The following is a 7,984-nucleotide window of genomic DNA, read 5'->3' as shown; positions in this document are numbered from 1 at the left end:
TTAGTTGGGAGTATATTTATTCATGAAGGACTTGCTCTTATGTCTAAAGATTTTATAATGTTATTGTATAGGTCACTGGCTAGGCCACATATGGAGTATTGTGTTCAGTCTTGGGCTCCTTACCTTAGGAAGGTTATTGAATTGTTGGAAAGGGCTCAGAGAGAAGATACGAGGATGATACCTGGAATAGAAATGCTATCATAAGTTAAAATTTCTGAACTTCTTTTCTCTTGAGAAAGAAATGGTAGAGAGGATCTTATTAAGATGTATGATATCGTTAAGGAATTGACAGTGTTGATGCATAATTTCTTTTCGTTGTTAATGATGAAAATGTTAAAAGTAAGGGACACAGATACAAATTTTGGCAGCGTATGAGTCATCTTCAGCTACGACAGTTATATTTTTCTAACAAGGTAGTTGACTGTTGGAATTGATTGCCTTCAGATGCACTAAATTTAAGGAAGTTTAAGAAAAGGCTTGATGAATATTTGGATGATAAGGACTGTCTCTGAGTGCTTTGTTTTTACATTTTAAAATGTAATGTTATCTATTATTTTAGTTTTCATTATTCAATATTTCTGTGATGTTTTTAATTGCTCAAATATAAAGTTTATAACACTTATCCTAATCAACGCCACCTCCCAGTGAATCAGCGGTAAGACTGCAGGCTTAAAACGTGGCAGGCAAAGCACAGATAACCCAGTGTGTAGCTTAACAACAACCAAACTAGTATTAATGAAATCTTTAAGGTGCAAATAGTAATACCATAATAAAATATTTTTTATTACTCAAAAACGTACCCCAGTAGTACAGCGTTAAGACTGTAGACTAATAAAGCTAAAAACTTGGTTTCGATACTAAAACAAAACAAACGTTTCAAAAGTAATATACAACATGGGAAATATAATTTTACTTTAACGTATCTTAATTACTAGATCATTTTGCTAGTCTAAGTTCCTGAACTTGGCTATTTTTACAAGTCACATGCATTATGTGATTTTCTGTGTTTAGTTATATAAAGTAATATCAAGTATATACAATATATACACACTATAATTAGATGTGACGGTCAGTTCCACTATTCACTGGTAAAATAGTAACCCAAGACCAAGAATTAGCAGTGGCTGTTGTTGACTATCTGCCTTCCCTCTAGTCTATCATTTCAAAATTGGAGATTTCTAGTGGAGATAACCCTGGAGTAGCTTTGCTCGAAAATTCAACAAGCAAACAATCAACCATAGTCTGTATGACGAGCCGTATGCATTGTTCCCGGAAAATACCCCAGAACAAAGGAGTAAAATCAGGTATTGAAAAGTTGTTGAGTAACTTCGTGACAATTTCTTTGATGCAGTTTTGATTTTTTTTAGGTGCAACTTTTAAGCAGACCGAAGGTGCAAAGGTCCATTGGATTTGCATTGGTGGACTAGAGAGGTACATATGTGCTGTGATTCTAGTTTCTTCAACCATATTTTTCATAAAACCGCTAATTAGATTCGAGACGTAACTGTAAAGTTGTTAATATTTGGTTTGTAAGTCTTTGTTAGACTTCAAATCCCTGTTTATTATCTTGTCAATTGTACCAAGAGATATTCCCAACTTCCATTAAATGTTGTTGTTTTTTTCGCTTAAGGAAGGGGGGGAAGGTCGGAATGATCTATCTCGTAACCATAGATTTATAAAAGAGAATATTGCCTCGGATTTGACTGGGGTGTAGTTGAAGAACCGATTGCTGTCTTAAACTCACTAATTTGCGAATATTTCCTCTCTCATTGAGAACGTGGAAGACTCCCATTTTCGAAATGTTGTGTCATTTTACATCATTTCACAGTCTTACCGTATGAAAGTTCCTCTTTAGTAAGACTTTCTTTTATCTCTTAGCCATAAGGCTATCCGTGGCGACATTTTACTGTTGAATGATAGGTCAAATATATAGACGTTAGCACATAGAAATCGTTCAAATGAAGAACAATTAACCTTCTGTATGGTGCTCACCTAAAGAGCAAAGTTCATGACACCCACCACCCACCTGAAAGCATCTACTTACTTATTAATTTAATGTCTACTTATTATTATGAATTATTTGCATTAGATTGTTTGTAACTGTGATCTAGAAAATTACAAAAGTTACTGATTAATAATATGTTGCTATTGAATAATAAAGAGTTCGGAATGGCACATACATGTCCCATCGACCGATAAAATTGAAATGATTAAATTTTCTGTTGTTTATGTTTTGATATGTAGTGGATCTATAATTAATTATATATTTTGGCAAATATATATAAAATACGAATATATAAAGTAAAAGCATTAAACCATTTTCAACTTACTCAACCAAACGAAAGAGTTTCCGATTGAAAGCATTACAGAAAATTTTCGGGTGTAATGAAGTTATGTATTGATTGATTTGAATTATTAGGTCTGAAACAATGGTTAAAGGTTAGAACTCTGCATAATTAACTCCTAAGTTTGATCAGTCTGACTTGCAATATTTACCCCATTGCTGATTGTCGCCAGAAAATAGTATCACTGATTCATATAAAAATCTTAATATAGAAGAATTGATGGGGTTTGGTTTGATTTAAAAGCAAATAAAATGCAATCATAAAAAGCAATTTTGCTAAAAAGATGGTTATGAGATCTATGATAACTTGCGAAAGAAGCAGTGAATTTGTGTTAAAATAAATCTTAAAATATATATTATATACACTAGATGGCGCTACAATCAAGATTATATTTAAAATACATGTCTAGATATTAATTCACAATGAAATAAACGTGTAGTAGAAGAAATGATGTCTGAAATTTTCTTAACTCATTTCGGAACTGCTGCCGCTTTTTTACAGCTAACTGGATTTGGCATGTTTCGTATTGTGTTGAACTTTTAATATCTATATTATCGTTTGATAAGGAAAACTACCGAGACCTAGAATGTATGTTTATAACATTACTGAAGTACGATTTTACTTTTCGTAAAATTACATTGCAAGTTAATTATAAAACTCGTCCTTAAAAATTCGTCTTTCTATAATTACTTATATATCCAAAACTATGATATGTCAAAAGAAAAAAAGAACTTCAAAAGCTAATCACAGCTTGCACTGAGAATGATTTTTCAAAGAAACATCCTGTCTTGTTTGTTTACAGTTGTGCACAAAGCTACACGATGGGCTGTCTGTGCTCTGCTCACTACGGGTATCGAAACCCTGTTTCTAGCGTTGTAAGTCCGCTCGATAAAGTTTGGTATTGATGTACTTGACTATGTTAGTTTTAGTATTCTAAGGATAACAGCAGTAAACTACTGTGTAGAATTTAGAAGACCCAGAAACTTGAACTTTTTCGAATAGCTAACAATATTTCTTCAGGAGCAAAAAAGAGGCTGGTATTCCACTTATGGACCATAGGCCAGATTTTTATAAAGGTAAGCTACTGTTAACATAATGTTAAATAACTGAATTTTAAGAGAAAATATGCATTCCGAAACGGCTGATGTCAACTCCCTAACTGCTGTTAGCAAGGCACTTTTCAAGAACTCGAGATATCTGACTAACAGTATTTGTGTTTCTTATTATTTTACGTTTGTTCTGTGTGTGTGTGGCAAGGTCGCTTAACCAGTAAGTTAGCAGTTATATATATTAAACCAATATAGTAAACCACATTGGCTGTGAGAAAGAGCCAATGGTGGAACAACAGGATCGGTACGTTGAAGTAATGTTCCATTAACTTCGTCAATTATATGATAATTAGTTTAACTCAGAATGATTTTGTTTCACATATGAAGGAACATAATAACTGACTCAAAAATTTTTGTATAATGGCAGATTGAAAATATAATTTCCAATAACTGAAGCGCCATTCAAACCCTTAATTTCTCACTCACCTCCTGTTCCCATAAATTCCATACGTCCTATAGAGAATAGCAGTGTTATTTCATCAACAAATTGTAAGAAATGATGTCATACAGCTACGTGATCGAGTCAACAATGATTCTATGTGTTGTGTCAACAGATAACTTGATTGTACTTGAATCGGAAGAATATGAAATGAGCCAAATGATTTAATTCAAGTCTTACACCTTTTTAGCATCCTGTTCCTGCAGAAGGAAACTGGTGTATATGTATACCGTTACCACTTTCTATTGAAAACCATGTTGTAAAGTCTGATAATATATGACTAGTTGCTAAAATAAGTAACAGTGCATATATAATGAGAATGGCATTCAAATTCGCTCCTTTGGCGCATGTGACATTTCACTGTTGAAAAAATAAATATTGCAAAGTTTCTTTGAATGTATAATACCCATAATAGTAGTGGAAAAGCTGGGCTTTAACTTTCATCATTGGTTGATTGTTTTAAAACAAAGCCACATTGAGCTATCTGCTATGTTTACCAAGGGGAATTGAACCCGAATTTTAGCGTTGGAAGTCCGTAAGTTATCGCTGTCCCAGCTGGGGACTTCAGCTATGCCTTACATCTACTGTATTTTAATATGGATGTTTTCTTAGGTCATAAATTGCTAAAGTGTGATTTAACGATTACTCTTGCCTATATAACTTAGATAGTCAGTTTTTATCAATTTCTCTTTTACAACAAAAATAAAAGGAAGGTGATAGTTTGTTAGCAAAATAAATCAATTTCTGATCTGTGAACCGAATTCGTTGTTATTTATTTTAAAGTGTTACTTACGCGTTTTTCCAAATTTATTATTATTATAAATTAAACTCGGTTTTCGTATTATTTAAGTATGTTAAACTTTAAAACTAATCAGTTTATCATAATTCTGTAATGTTTCCCAGTCTGCAAAATTCATTTGAATGCTTTACAAAATACACCTTACTCGTTGATATTATTTTAATAGTTGTTTGTTTGTAATTAAGGACGAAGCTACACAATGGACTATCCATGCCGTGTTCACTGCAGGTATCGAAACCTGATTTTTAGTGTTGTAGGCCTTCATACTTACAGCTGAGCCACCAGAGAACACGTCGGTAATTAAGGGGGGAAATCTAAACAATTTTGATTGACTGAAAATTGAGATTTTGGACCACCATTTTGTCAGTAATGAGAAGGGATATCGGTGATACAGTATATCAAAAACGACACCAGTGATGTGCTTGTTCATTAAAGACAGCAATATTATTCCACTCACAGAAAAATAAAGATTTAAATGTGGTAAAAATAGGGTCAGTTGTAAACATATGGCAAACATTTTGACAACATAGGATTATCTAAAGGTTAAATAAACTATATGTGCCTTATCACCTGACGTGATCAGGAGTAATAACCAGAGGTGTTTAACCTTAACTGACCCTGGCGGACAACCCACCGTGATACGGCTACCATGCAGGTAGTGTAAGCTCGTGATTCCAGAAACAGGTGGCGCCATTGGACAACATAGGTCATTAGACTTCCCCAGAACCACTTTATGAATAATAATTATTATATTCACTGTGTGTGTGTTTCTGTGTTACATTTCTAAGAGACATTAATCATCTAGATAAAAATTAATGAATCAAAATAATTTGGCAAGAATCCAGATAACCATACGAAAAACATTTACATTTTACTCGCCCATCAAAAGTACATAAACTGTGCGGATTAAAACTACAAAATAAACTGCAAATTAATTAAGCAATTTCGATATACCTAGATGATGAGGAGTGCATTATTTCGATAATCAACACAAGAAAATTAAAATCTATGCTGATTAAAATACACTAACTCATCACTAGGTGTTAACAGTATTTTCTAACAGCGGTATGTCTGCGGACTTACAACGCAAGAATCTGGGTTTCGATACCCGTGGTGGGCAGAGCACAGATAGCCTATTGTGTAGCTTTGTGCTTAAATACAAACAAACAAACAGTATTTCCAACTGTAATAAAGTTGTTCGTTTGTTTTGAATTTCGCGCAAAGCTACACGAGAGCTATTTGCGCTAGCTGTCCCTAATTTGGCAGTATAAGACTAGAGGAAAGGCAGCTAGTCATCACCATCCACCGCCAACTCTTGAGCTACTCTTTTACCAACGAATAGTGGGATTGACCGTCATATAATAAAGCCCCCCTCCCCCCACAGTGGCACAGCGGCATATCTGCGGATTTACAACACTCATGGTGGGCAGAGCACGGATAGCCCATTGTGTATCTTTGTGCTTAACTTCAAACAACAAAAATCTTTTTTCAGGCTTATTAAGAATCGTGTGATATCATAATGAAGACTAAGGTTCTAAAAATATCACTTTTCTTCAAGCGTACAAAGAATTATGAATATCATAATGAAAATTGCGTGGTCTAAAAAATATTATCATAATACAATATAATAATGAAGACTACGGAGTATAAAAAAGCTCACTATTTCTCAGGTTTATTAGGAATAATATTTATTATAGCGAGGACTATGGGGACTAAAAGGATTATTTTTCTCGAGCACATACATCACGTTACTAATGAGTAGCAACTTCCAGACAGCCGTTAGGACTAACGGACAATTCAAGTTCGAAGAAGTGCGCCAGCATTAGAGCTGTGTTATTGTCGGTACTACTACTCACTATTTCTCAGGTTTATTAGGAATAATATTTATTATAGCGAGGACTATGGGGACTAAAAGGACTATTTTTCTCGAGTACATACATCACGTTACTAATGAGTAGCAACTTCCGGACAGCCGTTAGGACTAACAGACAATTCAAGTTCGAAGAAGTGCACCAGCATTAGAGTTGTGTTATTGTCGGTACTACTTTCTTTCATCTTGTAAAACTGTTGAAATGAAAACAGTGTTCAATAAGAACTCATGGATTTCTTTGTCGCTGTATCATGCACACTTGTACACTAGTCAATGTAAAACCGTTGCTTGTATGCGTGACGACTATTAAAGAATTTTAAATGTTCACGTTTAAAACCCTACTAAACTCCAATTCGACCCTAAATTTTCAGTTACGGTGTTGAAACATAAAGCTTTAACCCTTGAGCAAATCCAGAGCAATGTAGACGTAAAATGTGACAAATCATCTCGCAAGGCCTCAGTTACATAACTTACAAACAAACGAGCTAGTTTTCTGATAGCCACGTGGGTGGTGTCTTCACGTTATAATTAAATACGTTTTCACTACATAGTCTTTTTACATTATTTCGCTCGAAATAGCGATAATTCACATCATCATGAAAGTGATTCTTTCGTACAAGACACATTAGTGTAAAGAACCGGCATGCTTTAGGAAGCTACTAAGAAGTAGCTTAACCGAACAGCGCCAGTAGTCTTCTCATATATTTTTACTTCTTATTTTGCTTATAGCTGTTTACATATACACAGGAAACAGCGAAGTGTTGCTAAACTTCTACTTTCGTTGTTTTGTTGTTTTTTTGACATGCTCTAATCCCTGATCTGTATACATATCAGTGGCTCTAACAAACTTCCGTTTAGCAGTTCTTGGTAATCTCCTATTTCGTGCGTCAGCATAGAGCAAACGAATGCTTATTTATCTCATCTGATAAAACAGTAGTGGAATCGAAGTTCTACTAACTTGTTTGTATATGTTTATTTATATACAGTACACAAACCATTGAGAAACACAACCAGTTCATTTACTTTGCTATGGTCCACGTTGGGCCTTGTTTACTATATTGTTTGAAAAAAAAATGTTAGTTTTGTGTACGCTAACGTACTTTTATTTATGCCTTGGAGGGAAATCAAAAAATGATATATCTTTCATATAGTATAGGAAAGTAATAAAAAATGGTTGGTTTGGGAAACGACAAACTGGCCCTCATTTCACATAACTTTGTCAAGTTACATACGTATGAGAGTCGGACAATTTCTAGTGGTCAGCGTGCACGAAACGTGAATTCGTGGTTCGCGTCTAATGCCGTAAAAACGCGTTCCGAACTTTAGCGCATTGTGTGCGCTATAAGAGTGATGGCAAAAAATCATACTATTTGGTCAGGCAAGAGTAATCCAATAGTTGGCGGTAGGTGCTGCTGATTGGCT

This window comes from Limulus polyphemus, unplaced genomic scaffold (genome assembly GCF_000517525.1).
Source record: "Limulus polyphemus unplaced genomic scaffold, Limulus_polyphemus-2.1.2 Scaffold1286, whole genome shotgun sequence".
NCBI lineage: Eukaryota > Metazoa > Arthropoda > Merostomata > Xiphosura > Limulidae > Limulus > Limulus polyphemus.
Note: the sequence above shows the minus strand (reverse complement) of the source record.